General features: G+C 42.0%; 1 protein-coding gene across 2 annotated transcripts in view; it reads right to left on the reverse strand.

Annotated features, from left to right (window-relative positions):
* The window catches only part of OLA1 (Obg like ATPase 1), a 126,680-nt gene that overhangs the window by 96,318 nt on the left and 6,601 nt on the right, over positions 1-23,761 (reverse strand). Inside the window, exons 1-2 of one of the 2 annotated variants that reach the window (XM_035331491.1) lie at positions 23,184-23,202; positions 23,090-23,120 (exon numbers count right to left, since the gene is read on the reverse strand). The gene's annotated coding sequence lies outside the window, so the exon portion shown is untranslated. Of the gene's footprint in view, positions 1-23,089; positions 23,121-23,183; positions 23,203-23,761 lie in introns of those variants that run through there. The other variant, XM_035331492.1, reaches the window with a different exon arrangement.

The raw sequence follows: 23,761 nt of genomic DNA on the forward strand, positions 1-23,761 counted from the left end.
GGCCGTGCCCGCCGCCAGGGGAAAGGTCGGCGGAGCGCGGCGGGGCGGGCCCGGCGGCGGGGCGGCCTCCGCGGGGCTCCGGGAGCGGCCCGGGCGCTCCGTGCTGCCCCGGAACCACTACGGGCGCTCGGGGCCCTGCGGCCCGCGGGCACCGGGGCCGCCGGTGGCAGGGCGAGGCGGCCCGGCCCGGTTAGGTGAAGGCCTGCCGTGGGCCGGCCCAGCGGGCACGGAGCAGGAAGGGGCACGGGGAAGCACGGAGAGCTCTGCACGCACTGGCTTCACCGTGCTTCTGCGAGTACACAGCCAGGCGGGCTGGAGGCACCGCAGCGTGCGGGACTGGGGACTTAAACCTCTAAGGATGCCGGGGGTGTCTACAGTTTGATACTTGGTGATATCAAGCGTAAAAAGACAGTCCTGAAGCTTTTGGACTGTGCCACATCCAGTAACTTTTCCAAAGCCATTCACAGACAGAAATCCATAGTCTAATGTAACATCTAAGGTCATCGTTACGAAGGCAAATACCACCCTCTGAATAAATTACAATCAGATGTAATTGCATTTACTTAATAAATTACAATGTATATATAACAGCAACTCATTTGCTATAAATCAAAGCAGCAAAAGTACATATACTAGTTTAAAAAAAGAACATACGTAGATGAGCCCTACCCATCTAGAGGAAAGACGGCTGCATGCCGCAAGACACACACAGATCCCATCACTTAGGCCTGGCGCTGGTGACACCAGCCCCCTTGGGGCTTCCTTCCCATGAGAAGAAAACAGCCATCCCAGAATCAGCAAAGAGTCAAAGAAAGGGGATGGTGATAAATAAACAAAACTGGGGCTGTCTGAGGTGCAAAACCAGCCTGAGGAATCAGGGAACCAGAGCAGGAGGCGAGAGCAGCGCTCCATAGCCAGCTGCAGGTGCACAAACATCCAGTCCCCATCTCCCAGCAGAGGAGCACTGAGCCCTGCAGAGCTGGTTCTGTCCGGCAGAATCTGCCAGAACAGCCTGGGCTAGGCAGGAGGTAACAGGGACCTGCAAGAAGTTACAGTTGTACGAGAAGAATTTATCTCCATGCAGGGGTTCCACTTAACCTGTAAATGGGATTTTAGTGTAATGAGTGAGCGTTATTATAATAACCTGTGTTTTTGCTGCTTCAGCAATGGCCCTATGCAATCAACTTTGCTGTCCTACCAAGGAGAGCGCAGGCACGCAGAGCCTGTTTAGTCACTCTTCAGATGCAAGACTGGACTTGACTCTCAGATCAGTCCAGGGCAGAAGTGGCTGGTTTCAGAAGTCAGTACGTCTACAGGGTGCTAGGTAACATAGCAAGGACATTTAGGGCTACACTGACAGTTATCAGAGTAAAGAACGTTTCCATTTGCTGTTTCAAAGAAACAAGGAGATAATTTTAATCTATAAATAGGATGAAGATTGCTAACTAGCTGTAAGTCATTAAGATCACCAGTTCCCCAATCAAATTACTTTTATAATATCATTTTCAACAGGAGAAAAAAAAAAGTCCATAATGAATAGACTTTGCATTGTGTCTAGATCATTTTTTTCTTGTGTCATAAATCTATGATAACATCACATTCCGATACCTTGAAGAGTGCAAATACTTAGCTGAGTGTATAATTTGATTTAATGGGTCTTTCAAATATTTTAATTGAAGAAGAATTCATTTTTCATCTAAATTCCTCTAAGATCTGTTCAAACAATTTGCCAAAAATAAATAAACCAGCAAGAACACAACAGTTCCCTCAACCTAAATTGGCCCTGTCAAAATGTCATGATATAATTTAAGGATGTCCTCCCATACAGGCTTTTTTATTCAGTGTGATCTCTAAGAGCATTCTGAGGTGATTATTGCTTGTATGGGAACTGTGATCAAGACCCTGGACCGTTCTGCAAATAACAACTTAAATGAAAGAGAAACATCAAGGCACTTGAAGAGTAGCCCCGTTCACTGCAAGCAGAGACATAGGTTCAGATCTCCTGGTCTTCTGTTTCCTGACCCAACAATCCTGCACTGGAGCAGGCAGCACCAGAAAGGTAGAATACCAAGAATTTGCACTGAGCATCAGCTTTCCTTTCAGATTCAAGGGGCAGTGGCAGTTAGGCATATTACTAGATCTTTGTTCATGCTTATTTAGATTAATAAAGACAGCATATACTCAAAAGGCACGTGCGCATTGTAAATACATCCAGATTTATTTATAACAACTCACACAGCAATTTAATAAATAAACTGATCCTTGAGAGGTTGTACCTGGGACTATATTAGATGTCAAGAAGACAAGATATTTAGAATATACTAAAAATTAGTTGTAGAATTTTACAGAATTCTGATCAAAACTCTTGAAAAAAAAATTAAAGACACTTTCTTGAGCTCAGACTGTTCCTCTGAACCATTACAGACAGACACCATCAAGTGTTTGCCTGCTAAGAAAATTGAAGGAGAGATGTCAGTAAAAACTGTTCTTATAGCATGTCCTATTTTAGGTCCGTAAGATTAAATTCTCAGAACTGGAAAACCACCAGAATGAAGGAGTCAAGGTGAGAGTACCATCAGATTATATATCATCTCAGTCGCAATAAAAGGAATATAATCTTGATTATTTATTTATTTATTGCTAAGAAAGGACACTGTTTTCCAAAGCCTAATTTAGAATTGCATATCAAAAAACCTGCAGTTACTACTTATTTTCCTTTTCAGTGACCAAAGATTTTGCTGCAGCATGGTGGAGAAAAAGACTACTGTATCCATGGAGAGGTTTTTCCTCTTAGTGTTGTGATAATCATTAATAGTCGGTCTTTGGTAGTAGCGTGCTTATGCAAGTCTTTCTATTACTTTATTCTAACACTATCAACAGGAAAAAAAATAATAATACCAACTAATTCAACCAATTAACGTTTAGTTACTTAGCTCTTGAATGAAGCAAATGGATTACTACAAGGAACATTCAGACATACTGAAATTAACCAAAAATACATATGAATAACTGCTGAGCAGCACTGCAGCCTTTGCATCCGTAAATAAAAAACCTCCAGTAAGCAAAATGTGTGTCTTTTTCAGGAATGGAATCAACACATCTTGGTTTTCCACCCTGCTAAAAGGTCAAGACAGCCCACTCCTACCCATCCTACTCTATATGTCCTGAAAGTAGGGTCACGCAAGGCTACTTCACTGCAGAATAAGACATGGACTCACCTAGCTCCATTAATAAGGTTGCAAGCATTGTGAAAGGCTACTTTTGGGGAGCATTTCCATCAAATACATTTTCTTACCCTCCTAACATTTTGAGGGTCAATTTTGTCATCCATCTTTTTAGTATAGGCATGGTATTTCTCAGAAGATAATTTTATTTTACTGTCTTCAAATAAAAATCATTAACCTCACTGAATATCTATGACAAGAAAGTTGCTATTTATCTAGCAGCCAGTTAAGTTTAACTTTTTTCCTCGCCAGTTCATAAGCAAATACAGGTATCAGCAGTTTACTACGTGAAATAAAGGAATATACATATATATATGTATGCATATATATATCTAAATATATATATATTATAAAGTCTACTTTGTGTATAACTCTGATTTTAGCTATCAGGGAAAACATCTGAAGTCTGGAAGAAAAAAAAAAAACAAAACATTAGGATCTTGACCACTGCTGCTGCTGCTTCTAGTTCAGCATGTCTAAATCAGTGCTATGTGCACAAGAATTTGCAAGTCTGCATACAATTTTTTTAGTTGGTCCTCTTTGTCATCACACACCGTACTGTAATAATGCCCCCCTTTAATCTATTTCTATATCTAATTTACTGTTAGTCATTGCGGTTTCACTACCTACAGTAAAGGACTTGAAAACATTTGATTCCATCAGCTAGAAATCATCTCTTTGGCTTTGTAACATTTCACCTTACCTGCCTTTGTTTTCAAGTTGCATTTAGAGTCATGCTTTGCCTTACTTGGTTGAATGTTTCTATCCAAATCTGTCATAGCGGTGAAAGCCTTGTTTTAAACTGGCATGCATAGCTTAAATTATAACAATCTTGTTACTTAAAATGTGTTCTGTAAGTTTGAGGGAAAAAACAGCTAGAGAGCAGTCATCTCAATGTCATCTTAACTCTACAACATGAACGCCTGCAAAAAATACAGCTTATTGTACAGCTAGCACACGTGCAGAAGTCAAACAGTCCTAGAGCGACTCTACCTGATTAAAAACAATGTTTAAGGGAGAGTAATAAAACAAACACCTCGTGGTTTGTGCCACCAGCATACTCTTTGCTTTTTGCTTCCCAGAACATATATTTACTGCAAAGCCACCGTTAACTACAGAAATAAGCGGTTTTGTAGAACTGAAAGAATAAACACAGAGCCCCTGATCCTTGCTGTGACCGGGCAATGTTGAGTGCAACCCAGGGGGTTAGAAGAACAAAGTTGCTTTTGCACGCCACCAATCCTGGATTGCCTGGGTCCTTGCCCCTGGGAGGGAATGGGATGGCTCTGAGGAATAAATACACTCAGTGCTAAAAAGAAATGCTGCTCAAGGGCACAGTCTGAACTAAATGCTGTTCAGTGACTTCTGGGGAGTTTAAGGGCACGCATCACCCAGCTGAACTGTACTTTAACACAACATTTTTAAACACTACGTTTGATTGGATTCAACAGGCTTTGGCTTTGCTTTCTTAAATGTGGATTTGTCCAATTCCATAGAGAATCTAGCCTTGTGCCATTCCTTACATTCTTAAATTCATACCATACTTCATGTTTATAGGTAGTGATTTTCATTCTTTTTCATTATACTCACTCTCCTTACCTAAAGACCAGTACAAGGGTACGAGATTGTTAATGATGCTAGTGCCACTTCAAAGTTGTCAGGATTGCTGCAGTGGCAGAAAACATCTCTTACCACTTCTGGCCACATCCCAGACTTTGGCATCTCAGGAGCATAATAATGCGGAACAGTCTGGTCTGGCACATATTAATATATTTTTTTCTAGATCATAGAAATTTCAGCTGACTTTCATAACTTTAACATGGATGATGTCACTAACAGGTATAACATGTACTAAAATTTCCACAGTGAGAATAGTGAAAAAGATTCAATCACAGACAGAGATGAGAGAAGAGAGATACTGAAGTAGGAGAAATTACTGGGGAATTAATGAAATTTTAGTTCTAAAATGACAAGTCTGCTTTGAACTTTCCAGTAGCCTAGCAAAATGACAGTATAAAAGCAAGTATCAATTTAAAATAAAAACAATTCTACAATTACTACTACTAAAAGCAGAGAAAACTAGGGGAAAAAGAGTTAGTCACGGACAAGAGTTAAGAGATATTACTCACAAAATACCAAAGAATTCCTTAAGATCTGTCAAAAGCTGCAACCTTAGGCAGGTCAGCCGGGCTTCTGAGAAAAACCACAGCAGCTGTACCACTGCAAAGGCAGCGTGTGCTCCAGTAACGATGGAGAGCAACTGGGGCTGGATGCTGAGGAGCTGCGGAACGGTCCTCAGGACTGGCTCATTAGAGCACCAAAGTGAGTCACACCTACACATGTAGAAAGATACCAAGGACATTATCTACTTCTTCAAGAAGACATTGAATGGAACAACGTATAAAATTTCAAGAGTTTACAACAGCAGTCATCTAGAAGCTTTGCCTCATGAAGGAACATTGTTAGGTTGACCAAGTGGGTGCATATCTGAGTCCAATCCAGAAATGCTGTGGTAGCACTGCACCTCTAGAGAAAGTGGGATGACAGTTCTCTGTTAGGGTTATGGTGACCTTTGCAGATACAATGGAGATTCGTTTGCTAGAATGCTCCAATTTCCTTGTAAATGCTAACTGCAAACAGCTGTTATTGTATTCTCGTGGTCATTATAAGAACCCAATTATTACTTTATAGTAATTCAGCTACTACACTATAAAAATTCAGTAAGAAAAGCAATGTTAGCCTTGGACCATATAAATATATATAAGTTTTCTTTAATTTCATTACAGTAATATTCATAACAAAAAGTCACAATACAATTATGCCTCATTCAATTGTTCAGAAGAGGATCTCTTAGCTATTTTGCTACTTATTTCATGAATCTCCACTTGAAAAAGCTTACCAACTCAAAGTTTAATTAATCACCAATGTTTTCCCCATAGTTAATTTACAAAGTTGTTCCTAAGAGCAACTTCTTCTTCAAAGCTGAAAGAACACCGTGCCTTCAGGTGCTTTTCTTTCCCTGGCTCCAGGTTTCATCTTTCTGACCTACCTTGTATCCATGTTTTAGAAGAGCTCTGATAACACCTTAGATTTCATGTTTCTTCAAACTCTACTACTATTACAAAGAAGTTGGAAAAATATTTTTTATCTAGAATACAGTTGTTTCATTCTTCTGCTTACTGCTGATCTATATAATTGTTTTCATAACTGCCCTGTTGATAGAGAGATGACATTTCCATTTTGTCACTTTCTTTTTGCTGTGGATCAAAAAGAAGAGATACGCTAAAATACAGTAATAAGAGTATAAAATGAAACTAAGTCGTGAATCGACCATAAACACCCAGGTTTTCTCCATGCTTGATGAAGAACTCCGTAAAACAAGAGTACAGTCCTTAAAAATGACCTATTTATGTTTGCCTTGAAGGTCTGAAGGAAACAACTTGTATATATACTATGTACTCTCTGTCCCAGCACAAATCAAGAGTCACAACAATTTCCGATATACCGGCCTCTACCTCTGTAGGTCAGTAACAGCCACAAGTGCCACACAAGCACCATCATCCAGCAACAGCCATCAAAAAGCCAATGCAGCTGAACAAGAACACCATTTAGCAGACACCTTTCCGTTTTATCTCATGCCCTGTTCTCCCAAAATGAGAATAACACTCATGTCAATAATCGAAGGTGATCACCATCCTGCCCTGTGTGTCGCTGGGGTGGAGGATAGGCACAGCAAGCCAGAGCATGGCATGCCAGAAGGCCTTGCTGACCCACAGCCCAACGACACTTCTGCAGAGCAGTTCTGGTAAGACAATGAAATTCTCTTATGAAACACTAAGAAGTTACTTCCTAAGTGGTAAAGTTTACTATCACAGCATTAAAAATTTAAAACATGACCAGAGAAATACCATTGCCTCACAATTCTGATATTTTTGTGGATACAACCAAAGTTTAACTTAAGCGTGGGTGCTTGTATACAGGTTTCATTGATAGGGATTTCAGGGCCCAAATAAATTCCACAGAGAGATTTTCAGTCGAAATTTAACTAGGGCCTGCCAGTATGCAATGCCTCCCCCATGCCCACAAAGAAAAGTGAGAGCATGGCCTTCCACCAATAGCTCTTCTTCTGCCAGATCTACTCTATGTCTTCATATACATTTATGCCAATATTTTATATCCCAGTCTCCCTTTTAAAGCAAAATTTTGCCTTACAAAGCAGCTTTATTACTCTCAATAGCTTTACTTAGATCACCATCTCTTTACTACAATGTAAAACAGGTGAGCGTATTTACAGCTGGTGCAGTAAGACCCTTGAAGTGGAAAAGACTGCTGGTAGGCTGCAGGAACACACTGAAATAACGTCACTAACCCGTTATGACAAGAAAGAAAAGTGTGTGGCTGCTCTCGTGGCAGATGCAAAACCTTCAGTAGTTTCATTTGTTACATAAGTAAAACAGATCAATCGATTGCATCTCTAAGACACTGAAATTTAGCCTCACACACTGAATTTTCTTAGGAAGAGCAATCTTTATCAGGAGAAGTACTCACTTGCTCTGCTTTCTAGCTAAGGAAGATCTTGCAACGCTTGACATGCCAGTTTCAATTTACAGGACTCCTGACAACATCATCTGAGAAATTACACATTTGTGTTGGTCTTTTTTAGAAATCGGGTTCTTAAAATGTGACCCCTTGTTTGTAACTACAGGCTGTCTGACTGGAAGTGAATACAGTTGTCAGCTGGCAGGGCACAAATTTTTAATGTCAAGCATCCAAGAACTCCTGAGAGCTCCATAGCCTATAGTCACGTCTGCCTTAAGTAATTTTGGAAGAAAGGTTTATTTCCTGCCTGCACAGTTCTAACTGCCAGCCTATACGTAACATGTATTTGTTCTTTCTTCATTTCAAGGTGGGCAATAACGTTTCCTTGTATGTTATAAAGACCCAAAGAATAATATATCACTAAGGATTTTAGGTGCCTAACTCTCTCAGACTGCTTGAAAAAAAATCAAAGGCCAATACTTGGAGTTGCATAAGATCCCTTTAAGACATTTATAGATCATTTGATGTCAGAAAACACACTTCTGTTACTTTTCTGAACATCTTGCCTATAAACTATGAATTAAAACTACAAATGTATGCAGTGGTAATTAAATCTTCCTATGGTTCATCTTTAAGATTTGTGTTAAAATTGTTTACCACATTTCCTGTAATGTCTTTTGTGAATTCTCTTCATTTTTATGAAGGTCTTGTGAGCCAATCTCCAGCCTATTTAAAAAGAAAATGTTTTCTGTGCCATTTTGCACTCGTGGTCGTTTGGAGCTCTATTTCAGCTTCATTAATATTGATGCAACTTGTCTCTCCATTCATTCTCAGTAGCTTCTTTGAAATTAATCTTCAGCATTTGCTGTGATTTGTTTCTGTTTTGTGCTTCATCCCTGAGTCCAGCTCTTCTCTAGTTAATTTTGTTTTCTTTATTTTTATCCACTTGCTATGACTGTTCTACTACTTGTGCCACTGTGGTGTGTCAGTCCTTTATGGGATCCCTGTTTCGTCTCTGCCTTTCACTGTGATTTTCCGTCATTATGGGCCTCTTGAATAAAAATGTAGCCCTTGTTTCTGACAAAGTCCATGTTCCTTTTCTTTTCTTTCTGTGTGATTTTCCATCATTACAGTTCTTAAATTTCTTGAATAATGATATATACTATGAACAAATGGATGGAGCAGTAATGGCTTCATCAGTGTTTTCTAAAATGTATCTGCAGCTTTTAAAGCATACAGTGCTACAGCAGAGTCTGTGCCATGTTTGTAAAAGCACGATTTTTAAAGTGTATTTTGTAGTCTGTTGATGACTATGCCACTCTGCATTAATAATTTGTCTTCTTTCTAAGATTATCTACTTCTTAGGATAGTGGTTCCAAAATGATATTGAAGTTGAGGAGTAAGTATTAGCACTGAACGTCTTTGAATAAAATGTTGAAAACATAATCACTTGGTGATGTTTACAGTAATACCACTGTTTTATAAAAATAATAGTACTCTTCCTAGCCCTTTTACATACATTAATAGATTTAGAATCCTCGTTAAAAATTAGTTAAGATTCTAACCTGAAGCAATGTATCATAATAAACAAGCAATCATAATAAATGCTTAAAAAATGTTTCTGCAAAAATGGAAGTGATAAATGAAAAGTTGTAACTCACTACTAAATAGTTACATTTGAACTATGTCAAGTGCATAATGGAAACCAAAATTGTGAAAATACATAGAGTTAAAATCTCAATGAATAATGTCAGTTCACCAATTTGAACAATGGAAATGTTTAATAAGCCATAATGTAAATGAGGTTAAAAATTTCTCATTTCTCACCTTTTTTGGTATTAGTGGTATGGTAACCTAGTCCACAAAGTCCTCCAGTGATTGTAAAGGGGGAAAAAGTTAATTACAAAATGCTAACCAAGAACATCAATGACATTAGCATTACCTTTTTCTACATCATCTGTTAAATGATAGTAATTAGTGTTTCAGTTTGGCCGATTAAAGTGAAGCTCAAAGGACTTTGTTAAAGATCTGGAGTGAATTGCAAGAAGAGCAAAGTAGGTTTGGTGATGGTCACCAGGATCAGCCAAGAGTCCAGTACCTGCCAGAAATGTCCACGAAGCCTGACCAAGCCTGACAGAAGTCCAAGAGGTCTGACAAAGAAGACCTGCGGCCCAGTCAGGCACGCACACCAGCAGGCCCCACAGCTAGGTGCAGGCCCCCCTACACTGTCACACTGAAGTTCAAATGCAGCTCTCTGGTGGGATTTCTTATGGTGTTTCCTCAGGCAACTCCACTCGCATCAGGGCTGCCCTGGGCAGGCAGGAGCTGGGCACCAGGCCCCAACCCAAGCAGCTTGTGGTAATTTATGCCCCTTACCTTGATTTAGCCCAAAACACACAGCTGAGAATGCTTGCACATCCCACTCCATTTACATTCCAAAGAACTAGTGACTGTTTAATAACGTTAGTACTAACAATTTCTTCTGACTACTTCCCCTTACAGTGGGTTCACTGAGATTCTGAGGCACTGCTGCTTCGGCTAAAAGCCTTAGGAAGAGCCCTCATTTATGGTATCTATCTGTCACACAGCCATCCCACTCCAATTTTCCCTCAGTTGTGTTTCATGGGTTGGAACACGTAGGTAGGTGGCCAATTTTGAATAGCTATGCTATGTTACTTCAGGAAAGATGAAGTGTCATTACTTTTGGCTAATTGTTGTATGGCCTGACAGACACATCTGGCACATTTACAACCATTGGAAAAGAAATCTAGGTAATTTCTTGTAGGGCTTTGTCCAACCCTTCTAATAAAATGATAGGGATTGTTTTGTAGCACAAAGTGAGAGAAGACTTAAAAGAATTGGGGACAATCTTAGTGATACCTCTGCTTCAATACCCGATTTAGGAAAATTGGATACAAATTGACATTTCTCATAAGTAGGCGGTTGAGAACAATATTAGTATTCTTTTTATCTTCCAGGTATAGGTACTGTCTTTTCTTTCTAGCTAGGATGAATTTTGAAGTCCCTTCTCAAGTGCAAGTTCCAGTCCTAATCCCTCTTGGTTTCAGAGAAGTACTGGTAAAACTAGTATTTGACCACTATTTGTATCACTCAAAGCACATTCCAGCCAAAAAGCCATGAAAGGTTTCAAGTCATTTTCTTCAAGTTATTTTCTAAGCTGTTCTCTAACTGAGCAGACTCAGGCATGAAACTTCACAATGAAAGTACTGTTTTGTTATGCAAAGAGCCAAGTACAGCCAGGTTTTGTTTTCAAATCAAAATGATAAATAAAACATGCAGAAAATAAAAAGGCTTGTAGTATATATATTTTTTTAAATGTTGTTAAAAATGAAGAAAGTGTCTGAGAATTTTGCCTCAACAGCTACTATAGTTTAGAACAAAAATCGAACACATTTGTTGCTCATTTCACTAGATAAAACTAGAAATACAGATGATTTCACAGGAGAATCTTTGATAAAGTTAACTTTTCACAACAGTTATCTGAAATTCTTTTCACATTGGCTAATGTTTTCTGCATAATCCCAGCAGAAATATAGGCTATTTTATAAAGGCATCCAACAATCAAAATGTCCAGTCACTGAAAATCCTCCCCAATGCAAATCTCAACACGCTTACCATCTCTCAGCATTCACCTGTAGGAAACCAGTGATGATATTCTGTCTATATCTTCTGCATGTTTTTGAGTTGATAGTGTGTGGAGAAACACAGTAGATCTCCTATCACCTCACTTTCAGCTTCATGGGTCACATATTCAAGAAAACTAGCCACAGCAGCATCTGCAGACTCATCTGTCTGTGAGGCAGAAGAAGAATTCCTCTCAATTTAGGCCAGAGGCGATCTTCAGTTTCTCCGGTTATTTCTTCTGTCATTTCTGTGTTTTTTTTTTTTATTTATTTTTTTATTTTTGTTCAGCACTTGGTGTATCACTGGAGTCAGATGAGTCTGAAACAATTGTTTGCCTCATGATTCTTTGAGCTGAAGATTCACACTTCCCTTGAGAGGTATATTGTCAAGCACAAAATGCCTAAAAACACCATTCAGCCAAGTAAGAGATGATGGTCACTAGTGCCAGCATTAATCTCACTGCTGTGATAACACAAGGGGCTGGATGACCTCCACACCATCAAAGCTGAAGAAAAGTTACATCCACTGCCAGAGCACCAGTTGTGTTAACCACAAAAATATCTTTAATAAGAAAAATAATGACCACAATAAAATACTTTTAAGTGGGTAAAGCACTTAGTAAGAAACACATTAAGAGCTTGTATAGATGTGCAAATCCCAGTCAATCCCACAGCCCGTACCTGGGAGAATAAATGACAGAGCAGTTAGAACAGAACATCCAGCTCTCAAGACCAGAAGAGGAATGGGGTAATTAAAAACATCGGCCTCTTACCTAGCCTTGTTAAATTCAGGACTTGCTTAACTTTCTTCTACCCAGCTGAGAAACATCAAGCTGTTTAAGAAACACCCAAACAAGGGCTTTTGGGAAACAGCCAGAGCTTGAGGACTCTTCAGTACCTTCGGGGCTTAAAAAAAGAAAATCTGGAAAGCTCTTCTAGTGTTTCAGGAAGCTGCAAAATGAGTTAAAACCATTAATTGCACAATAACAGGTGATGTTCTGTGGCTGAAGATAGCTTCTCAACCATCTTTACCAGATTTTCTTAGAAATAATTTAAAGACCACAACAGGCAATGAATCAAAAACAGTGTCTTGGAGATCTCATCTGTAAGAGTGTGCAGTGAGCAAATGCAATCATTATAATACAGAGACACATTTACAAAGTAAATATTTCCTGTTTTTTTTTCTTATTTCAAATGTCATTTTCATATCAATGTTGTCTAAAACACAACAGAATATTAGATACTATACACTGAGAATGGGTATAAAAAGTAGTTGTACTTATTTTTTCTGTTTAAAGTCCGATAATTACACATGTGCTCAATGTTCAGTCACAACAGAACTCAAAAATTCTTGAGTCACGAATTTGACTTCAAAGTTAATAAGAACACATAGCATTTTGAAGGATGGAAGAAAGGTAAAACAGTTATTTACTTTTGGATTTCTGAACATCTAAGGGCTGCTACTAGCTCCTCTTTAAAACTCTCAGCCTTAAATATGTTTATAAAGAGGTCTGGGTTCAACTCTAGGTGGGATGCAGAAGCTGCCAGATACCAAACCACTCCCATAAGATGTAAAGCAAGGGTGTACTTCATACCAGGAGACTTGCAGCAATCCACTGCTACTGGACAGAGTTTTCCTGAAAGTGTGAGCTCCCCTCTAAGCTGCTCAGTGGGGGATTCTGTTAGCTGGGAGATGACTGAAGTGGTCTGATGCATGCAAAATGTTTGAACCTGGGGATAATCACGAACAGCAGTATCTCCAGAGTACAAAACATAACCTGTTTTTTTAATTGCTCTCAAAACAAGTCCAAGGTGACATGGGTACAAATCACTAAACCTGAACTTGCCTGGATCTAGCTCTGTGAATGACACACCATAAGAAGGGTTTGGCTGTGAAGCCTTGCCAGTTTGGTCAACAATCTGTCAAATGAAAAAACAATGCTCCAACATCTCTGCGTTGGAGCACATCGCTGAGTTGGTCTGTTTGGAGCACAGAAATTACAACAACGAGGCCACCTCTGGCTTTGATTAGCCTTCCTGCACCTGACAAAGGGTACACCAGAAAAAAGACCTCCATGCAACTTCAGTACTTAAGCTTCATATTCCTGTAATTCCTGGGGTCTGCAAGAGTCAAGCATTTTCAAAATACTTGATAACTTAGGGTTTTAAGGTTTTTCCCCCTTTTTCAGTAGGTGCCTTTCAGTGTTATTGACTGAAGAAGAACCAGACTATTTAATTTTGAAACGTAAAACTGCTACAGACTGTAAACCACGGTAGGTATCTGCATCTACACACTGGGAATTCACCCAGGAAGGGCACCTGAAATAAAATCTCCTGATTTCAAAAGCCCTAAATACTATTTCTTGCAAAGTGTTTGCAATTAAGAAGCTTGAGAGACTCTCTTTTGTTTAGCTGAAATTAAAGATGATAATCTAAAGTCTCAAAACCCTGAATCACAAAAATTTGTCACATTTCTCCTTATAAAAACGTTCTATAAAAATCTTCATTACATTATCTCCGTGATGGGATGAATGAACTCTAAAAAGGAAATTCTGTAATTGGGTCTGAAGTTAGAATCCAGTCATGAAATAACAATTTCCTTGAGTATCAAGACATTTGCTTATAAGGCCTCTATTTATTACTCACCTTTTGTTTTCACATTACATAGCTTCAACTCTTCTAAACGGAGACCATTTTAAATTTTGTTACCAACAACTGTGAAATAATCCTTACAATTCAGTAATACCAGTCCAGGAATGCTTACAATTACACAATTTGCAAATGTGGGCTAGATATAATTAGTATGGCTTGATGAATGAGCTCCTTTCTTTGCATTTTTAACAGTCATGGCTATGTTGATCTGAGAACAGAATCCCTTTAGCATGAATGTCCATTTTAGATAGCAATGCACAGCTGAAAGCATATTTTACCCAGTACACCTTTTCTTGTATTTCCCGTCACCAATACAGCACTGCATCTGGAAGGATTTTCTTAAAATGGATTGATCACACGTGAAACTGCTCACAAAGGCAGGTTCTGAGTCTCTTCAGTTGTGTGTATCTCTGCGGCTACGTACTACTTCCAACCATTATAAAGAAAAAATGTTGAAAATCAGTAAGAATTACAGGTACAACTCTTCTGACAGTGTTACGTCTGGACAATGACAGCATTACATCAGCATGCTAAATGACAACGTGCATATTCACAGCGTTAATGTACTCATAGTAAATAGCTAATTAATTTTCATTTTGTTTCCATCATAGAAAAGCTGATTTAAAACTATCATATTTTTTTTCTTTTTCTTTTTTCCCCCTTTGGCTTGTCCCGAAACGGGAATTAAAATTACAAGCTTTTCTGTTTTGGCAGCTAAGACGTACGTATGCAAATGAGGTACGGATACACGATGCCAGAGCGGGGTGGGTCCTTCTGCCTTTTCATTTAATAAAATAAATACTTGTATGCAAACATCGGATCTCATCCTAGAGCTAATATATACAGCTAATATATAATTACTATGAGATTAGATGTGATCCTTATCTAATAGTAATCAGGGTATAAGTGAGGTGGGATTTTCAAATGAACCCTTCAGCAGAGGCCGGTTCAGTATCTCTTAGTGTCAGTTCAAGCCCTTTTGTTAGACAGACCCTAGCACACTGCTATTTTACTGCCTTCAGCCAGAGCGAGCATTCTTCCAGCCGAGCAAAGCGGCTTTCATCACTAATGTTTCAACATTTCAGAAGACTGTGAAACTGGGTAGGAATTTCACTACAGTCCATTCTGAGGCCCTGTGGCCAGCTTCAGGGTGAGCAGTGTGGGAGGGTTATTCACAGCCAGTTTCCCTGAGTTTGGACAGTATTACGCGTATAGCGCCGTACTAGGAAATTCAGCTAATCCCCCCAAACCGTTCCATTCAGAGCACCCCACGTCACCCACAGGCAGGGCTCTGCACACTCTTACACAAGTGGACTTCTGAAGAACAAAGTGATGGCAGCCAGTGGTCCTTGCACTGCTGAAGGAGCATCCTGTCCAGCCAAAACGTCAGAGGAAAAGTTCTGGTGCAAGCAGAGACAACAGTTACAACCCGTTCCTACAGAACAGTCCAGTTGGCTTTGTGGAATTCCTTCCCTCCTGCTCAGAGACTGGCACGCTCCCATTCCTGCTCTCCTAGCCATGTGGAGCACACGCTCTCTGGCCACATGTTAGATTTCATACTTTATATTATTTAAATACCATGGCACTGTGTGTTATTAATCAAAATCTAAGTATTTTGGAGCTGTTTGTTAAACAATTTTCTAGCATCAAAACCTTAAAAAATCACAATCTGAGACACTCAGCTGCCTTGAAGCTCTCTTCAGAGAGCACTTCAAAGAGTAGCCCTTTCGTAGAGGTCACTTCGCGATAGACAACCCCGTGAATGCAAGGAAACGTTTTTGTTTTAAAAGTTAGCAAGAACAAAATGTTAAGTAATAGTTTTAAATTGTTGGACTATTTAGGAAGTCATGTTAAAATAGTCAAGTTCCACGATGAGGCTTGTCTTATAACTCTTGGCATGTGCAAGCTACAAAGCATGTCTATTATTAATTTCAGAAATAGTTGTGGGTACCTACAGTGAATTAAACTGTCACTTCTGATGTAATTATTGAGCAAGATTACAGACCCTGCTCAGAAGTTCAAATAGCGGCCGTTTCAAAAGTTTCCTCGGTAGTTCCGAGTCCTAGGGCAACCTGCAATGACTTTGTCACACCGGACCGTGGTATGAAAGCTCTTTTTGTTTGAAGCCCCTCTTTTAACCCCACTTACAGCACAGTGGTGTGAAAGCAGGAGATGGTGGCTGCCGATATGTTAAATACATCTCATTGACATGTCTCACACGGACATGCAAACAACGTGGAGCGTAACAAAGGCGCACGTGGTACCTGTCACTCGACTTCAAACCTGCAGATTTGTTGCCGATACGAAACGACCTCAGACTGAAGAACCTAGCTGCAGCAAATACAATCTAGCGGGCAGCCGTGTGGATGAACATCCTTCACATTCTCCATCAGGCTGCAGGAGTCTGTAGCACCACTTCCACCTTTTTATAGAAAGCCATGTCTGATCAAGGAGGGTTAAATCAGCCCCGTCACAGCTCTGTTGCTAAACCAAAAAGAGACACTCGAGCAGACATACTGACGCTGGACCTGCTGTATTCTGAAAAGGGGAAACACGTCGATGTGGGTATGCTTCTCAATACTGAAAAATTGGGGGGGGGGGGTGTTAATTCAGCTACACATCAGAAAAAGAAATCCCAGCTACACAGGAAGAAATTGCGATCCCTTCTGAATTTTCAATACAGAGACACAAAGCATGTGATTTGTGATGCTGTTTTAAGCATTGCTGTTTGCAGGCTTCACAAACAAAACAGAAGACACAAGTAACATCAATGTAATTCATGGAACCTTTTCTTATTCAGTGATAACGACTTAAAAACCAAAACAGCTTACAACATGGTCGTAGCTGATTGCAAAATAACCCTTGCAAAAAGAAATAGTTTTGTCCCTAGATCTACTGAACATTTAATAATGACGAAAATGCAGGACACGCAATTTAGAAAGTAAATAAGGATGCATACTTTGACTTCAAAATACACTGTGTCCAAGGTTATATACTTTGAATATGAAAGAAATATAATGAGAGAAAAAGAGGGCAATCTGTGCAATCATGCAACATTTGAGTAGCTGGTGCCTCAGTTTCCCTTTCCAAGCGAAAAGAAGTATGACACCTACTCTTCAGAGGGGCAGCTACATTTGATGAACTGCTAGGCATGACATTGTTTCTGGAAAGAAGATGGTATTAGCAGACAAATTATTAAATGTAATAATCTGAACATGTTTGCCACTGTCCAGTGTGCAGATGGCCTGGAAAAGTGATCATTTCTTAGTCACGCAAACTGTTTGAATCCAAAACAAAATTGCCAGCACTTCTAGGGCAGCATCAGTGTTTGAAGGGGATTCCTTTTCTTTTGCTTTTTCCAATTGTTTTATAGTAACTTTTGTTTGATTATGTTAAACCACTCTCATCTACAACCGTTACTTTAATTAACAAAATATGTATTGTATCTCCTATCTCCTTTCTTCCTCTTTTTTTTGGTAGGTATATATATGTCTCTAATAGGTCAAAATTCTTGGTATTTGGTACACTGTCTGTATTTTAAAGTAGGATCTTTAAAGTTTGGTCTGATCCAGATTTTCATGTATGGCAAAATTCTACCAACAGGTATCAAACATCTTGTTTCATGGCTAATGATCAGCTCTGAACCCCATCCTTACTGATATTTGCTCTTTGGAGATGGGGAAAAAAAAAAAACAAAAAACACAACCGCACAACATGTTTTATGAAGCTCAAATTGGCCTTATCAAACAAAACATCTGCTAGATTTGTGAGTGACTTGTGACAGCAGGAGACATCAGCACTGGCCTCACCAAGAGAAGCCACTGCAGTTAATGGAAGCTATTATGGAAGAATTCTGGCAAGATTTTTTTTTTTCCTGTTTGAAAAAAAAAAAAAAAAAAAAAAAAAAGTAGAAGAATATGTTATGTTGTTATGGCAACAGCTATTTGAAAAATACTGTAACAAAAGGCAATCGAATATCAAACTACCAGGCTGGTAGTTTGACTATTTGGTTTTCCTCTTAAGCAGCTGATTTTACAAAGATCCCCTTCCTCTTCCTTTCTTGGCCACAAGTGTGCGTGCACAGGTAAGAGAGCATCTGCAAATAGTCTATGTCCACGGAATTTCTGTCTTGGAGCTGCAAAACTTGAGATATGGCAGATTTTTACATCTGCCTAGAAGAACACCCAGTGTTAGATGGGCTGAGTGCCTCGCTCACATAGCAATAAAAGCACATTTTGCAGTATTTCCAGTCCGCACTTTTGGCACAGAGGTATTCTGGGACTCCCTAGTTACAGGATCCCTCCAGCCTCTCTGCAAGCACCACATCAACTGCCGGAACAGAGCAGTATCACTTCTGTTCCATATGGGAACCCACACCTACCCAGCTGCAGGGAGAACAGGGGTCCCGCACACTCTGAGGATTTCAAGCAGAATTCAACAACCTACCTTTCCAAAGCCCGCAGCTGGTCGCCTACTTTATAATTTTTTTAAAAAGTTTCTCTGAACAAACCCAAGTTTCTCCATGTACTAACCTCCCCCTCACCCTGAGCTACTCAGGTAGGGTTTCTCTTGAGGCCAGTGAGTAACGAGCTGGGTAAGGACTACACCGCCTGGCTACGTGGTGTTACCTACCGGTGTATGTAGAGGGGTACTCCAAAACAGCTGGAGGATGCCGCTGCCTCTTCCTCTCAGACCTGTATTTTGATTCATCATGTCTCCAAAAAAACTGACAAACACCACACACTGCTGTCTCAGGCTGAACGCATCTAGGAGCTTTGTTAAATTTCCTCCAAATGGCATAATAGAGTTATACAGCATAAGTATTGCATAGATATGGTGAATATCATGTTTCTTAACACAGAGGTGAGAACCTACATTTTGTTTCAATGCTTTCAATCATGCTGAGGTGCTCAACAGTCTGCTTTTACACTGAGCCCCATTGTAATGAGATTAACTAACATTTTATCTAACAGAAATATGAACTGGGGGGGGGGGGGGAGGGTGATACAGACATTGGCTTCTAGTTGTTTTGCTGGAACAGAGAATTTTGGAGTCGCATCATTTTCTAACTAGGCAACTGTTTGTTAGTGTCAGCACTGAAAAATAGTCACGTTAGTGTGCAATAACAGCCCTGAGAAATATTGAAGTTTGATAGCAAAAACTCACAACTTATTTTCTATCTGTTCTCTGCAGCCGTTCAAACTCAGAAATAACGTGCTGTGTAAGTCCTACTGATACTTGTAGGTATCTATGGGACTGGGTTTGGAAACTGAATGCAAATGGCAGCATTTTCAAACCCGCCCCAAAATCCCTGGAGCATTTCAGACATTCCAGTCAAAGTGATTCTTTAATGTGGGACCTACTTACTACATTTGTTTTACATTAGAAAACGCTGTATAGGTTGTTTACATTTGGAAAAGTCAGTGGAGAGAGAATTCTGTAAGTGTTCTGAAAGAAAGATTGCACCGTTACTGTAGCAAGGACAATTATGGACAGACACAGGTAATAGCTGTTTAGAAAATGTTAGGAGCATTATTGTGGATAATAGACATTCTTTTCTTATCATTGCCCTTACCCGAGTTTCATTTCCATCGGTGTTGTCTGCCTAGATTGCTTAAGACAGCTGCAGTCCTCTCATTTACATTAAGGTAACAAAAAGTTGACTGCTGGGTTGTCCCAGACTGAGTTCATCCGTACAAAGGTCTGAAACTGTGAGGGAATACCTAAAATGTCAGACATGTCCAATATGTAGTGCTGCTGCAAATTATCACCTCTTCCAGGTCAGAAAGGCCAAAATAATTTCCAGCTCTATTTTTCTGAAAGCCATTTTCATTTAATCTGTCCTTTACAAATGGTAAATTTAATGAGAACTTCAGGAATAACTCAAACTAAAATTAAGAAAAAGCCTTGATATACATGTATTCAATTCAAATGTATTTCAGTAAGCAACAACCTGGCCACTATTGAAACAGTTCTCAAGTACTATTGAAATAATAGGTATGTTCGCAAAGGAAACCTGCTTTCTTTTAAAGCGACTGTATGCATTATTTCAGCTTCTTCTGATAATAGCGCATTTAATACCAAGGCCAAGACGCAATCAATCTTTTTTGTTGGAAGGAAGTGCCGTATTGTACCCGGAGGCTTGTGCTCACCCGGCAGCTCCAACCCGCCGGGCAGCCCGAGGTTCAGTGGGGCTGCGGCTCGCCCGGCCCCCGCCGCTCCTCTCTTGCCTCCTTGGGGTGGGGGCAGCAGGAGGTGAGAGCGGGACGGGGAAGCGAAGAGGTCTGCCTCTGAAGAGACACTGAATTAGGCTGGAGTGAATAGCCGACGTCCTCTGTAATTATACACACATTGAACTCTTTACAGTTGACTTAAGTTACGTCGAACTGCATTGGTGTGGCCCTCCGTATTGATTAAAAGCAGCATCTATTTACCTTAACAATAAATGTGGAGATTAGTAAAAGTTCACTTGATCACAATAAGAAGACTGATAATTAAAGGGCAATGCAACCCAGATGGAATGTAAGTGCCTGAAGCAGCATGATAGGAAACATAGGCTGCTTTTTCACGAGAGAGTATAAATGCATAGGGTAAGGCTTGCAGAACGCACTTCGAGTAGACAGCATCTGTAGGGATACTTGAAGGAGGAGAAGGCCAGAGCCCGTCCCGAGAAGGTTGGCGCAGTGCTTCTCCTAGGCAAAATGACAAACACAGCGCTCTGGAGAAGGAAAAAGACCTAAAAACACAATGGCTAAGGGGACGATCTCTGCAAAACCCTTGAAAACAGCCTCCGCATCTTTTATTCTTCTTTTGCATCTTCTCTATAAGAAAGAACAACTGTAAGGTAAGCAGAACACACTGCGAGCTCTGTGTGTTAAGCTCTTGATGGTGTAGGCTCTAGCAGAAAAGGAAGGACTGGGTTAGGAAGGTTCTGTGTGACAGGCTCAACAGAAACACTCCCTCTCGCATCACAGCATCTCCTATAGGGAAGCGGGAGGAGGGCTCGTATTCCGATTGCATCCATCCTTCAGTTTACACGGCAGATGCTGCGTTTTCCTAATCCCTTTTTATCAAGAAGCAGCTGATGACTAGATTAGTAAGTGAATAGTCTCAGTGCCATGTGAACAACTTGGAAAATCAGACTCTGAAGTGGTTGTGCACACGCTTTGTGACAAAAGGGTCATATCCCTTGACAGGATTTGACACCCTTCCCTTGTTTCTTTTCTTTGTCCCAGTATCGATGCACCCTGTGCTTACCTCCTTGCAGAAAATGACGTGATGAAACGGTGACTTTTGACAAGCCTTGTAGCAATTTCTGGAGGCCAGAACGTAGAAAACAGACGACCAGATTGCTGCTGAAGCACCGATGATACCTGGGATCTTAAATTAGTAACATGCTCTCGTGTGCTATCTCAGAGCAAATTTCCAGCTGAAGAAATTCCAGCCAATGTATTTCTTTCCTAACAAACAGTGCCACCAGTTCCCCGGGCCCATCTGAGTGCTGTTTTAAAGATCAGCCTGGTTAGCTGGCACTGCGTGTCCCCCTCAGGAGTTTAGATGCTGAGCGCTTCAGAGCTGGCTAACACCAAGCTGCCGGCTCACTCAGCTTGCAGAGAGGACAGCAATTTTGCAGCGCTAAGGAGCAGGGCAAGTAAGGATAGCAAGAAGGTAAGAGAAATGGGAGGAACAGAGGCCCTCCACCGAGTTAGTGGCAAAACACAGTCCCACTGCTTCTGACCCAGGCTGGCCTCTCCCAGCCCCTCACTCTGGGAGGCATTGCCCAGGTGCCAGCCGTTCCCTGCCCCTTCTGACCGGCAGCAGGCAAGCAGGCTGAGGCCTACCAGCAGCTGCTCCGGCCTGGCGAGCGGCTGACAGGCCGCCACTGTGGGTTGGAGCTGCTGGGCACATCAGGCCATGCCCTGCTCCTTCCCTCCTCACCTAGCAGCCCCAGCACATCAAGGGCTGGTAGCTCCCCACCCCTGGTCAATATAAGGCTAGGAAGCCACCCCACCACTTTGTTACACAAACGGGTAACTGCTGCTTTCCTCCTCGCCTCACACGTGCTCAGCGGGCTGGGGGCTTGTTTCGGCAGCAGCCAGGATCCCTTTGTTTCCTTCCCTCCTTCAGGTAGGGGGTGAATTAATCCCTCTGGAAAGCAGCAACACCCCTGTGCCCGCAGCCCCTGCCACCAGGGACCGGTCTCAGGACGGAGGAGCCGTGCCTGTCTCTTTGCATGCAAGTTTTCAAAACAAATCGCTTTTGTTGTTCACAGCTGTGATGAATGGACACGCAGGGCCAGGTTGGCCGCCGGAACAGTACAATGGATGCGAGCAGGTTTTTTTTCTTTGCCATATAAATCATTCACATTGTTTAAGGTACATTGATCAATCTAATGGCTTGTAATAGGCTCCTAATTGCCACTAGGAAAGTACTGCAAGCTTGCATTTGGACGTGAAATGGTTCATGATCCGGGCTGAAATTCACCTTAGGCTGGAGCGCCAGCAATTACAGACGCGTCGGGAGCACGGGAGCGGCTCCGCGTGTCCTGCTCCCGAGCCTGGGGCAGGGGAGGGGACGGGGGCGACCCGCAGCCACCGGGGGACCCGCCGGCGGTGTTTGCCGGCCACGGCGGGCCGGGGCTAACTTTGTAACGTCGGTCACCTCGCCCTCTCCGTTCGTGCCCGCACCCCTGCCGACAGGCGGCCAGCTCGCCCCAAAAGCCGGGGGCGAAAGGAGCCGGGACGGGAGCCCCGAGGCCCCGCCGGGCCGGGCTCCGGCCCCCGCAACAGGCTGCCGGGGAGCCCGGCCGAGCCGAGCCGAGCCGCAGCCGGGGCTCGCCGCGCCGCCGAGCAGGGGAAGAAGCGGGAGGGAAAGCGGCCCCCGTACGGCGCTCCTCGGGCTTCCCCGTGAGGCAGCGCACGGCTCCGTGCCGCCGCTGAATAATCTCGCAGTAATTGCGGTAATTAAAATCATCGCGCAGCCCGCAGTCACCTTCCTTCCCCTGCCACCGGCCTCGCCTCTACCCGGTAACGCGGCGGCGGCGCTGAGCGGAGCGGGAGGGCTCCGAGGTGCGGTCCCGAGGGAGGCAGCGCCGGGCAGCGCCGCTCCGGCAGCCCCCGGGCACTGCGGGGCGGCCTCCGGGGACCCCCGGGACCCCCGGGCCGGGCCGAGCCCCGTCTCCTGCCCCCGCCCGGGTCCGGCTGCAGGGCAGGAGCAGGAGCGAGGGCTTTACGGGGCCGGGATCGGCGGCAGGCTCGGGCAGAAATTGTTGGAGAGTGCCACAATTTCCATTTAATTTCCATGATCTATTTGATCCCGGGGCTCAATCCCTTTTTATTAACCATAAAAAGATTCCCTTCTAATCAAAAGCCGCGCTTCATCTTTCCCCGCAAATGAGAAAAGTCTACAGCAGAAAGAATTCAGTGGGCTCAACAGGCACCGAGGGCTGTATTTCAGCACCATCTCTATCTATTCGTCCCCCTTTTAATACCTCCTCTTTGGCAGAATAGTGGGGAAGCCTTTTCTTAACTGAAGTTATTAATTTATCACCGGGTCCCCCTCTGCGTTGCTCTGATAATCAATGGTGGTTTCTAGATCACGTAAATGAAAAGTATAATTGAGGGCGAGAGAGGGAGGGAGGGAGGGAGAGGTTCGCGTGGCAGTCCCGGTGGCAGGGGAAAAAAAAAAAAAAAAAAAAAAAAA

This window comes from Oxyura jamaicensis, chromosome 7 (assembly GCF_011077185.1).
Source record: "Oxyura jamaicensis isolate SHBP4307 breed ruddy duck chromosome 7, BPBGC_Ojam_1.0, whole genome shotgun sequence".
Lineage (NCBI taxonomy): Eukaryota > Metazoa > Chordata > Aves > Anseriformes > Anatidae > Oxyura > Oxyura jamaicensis.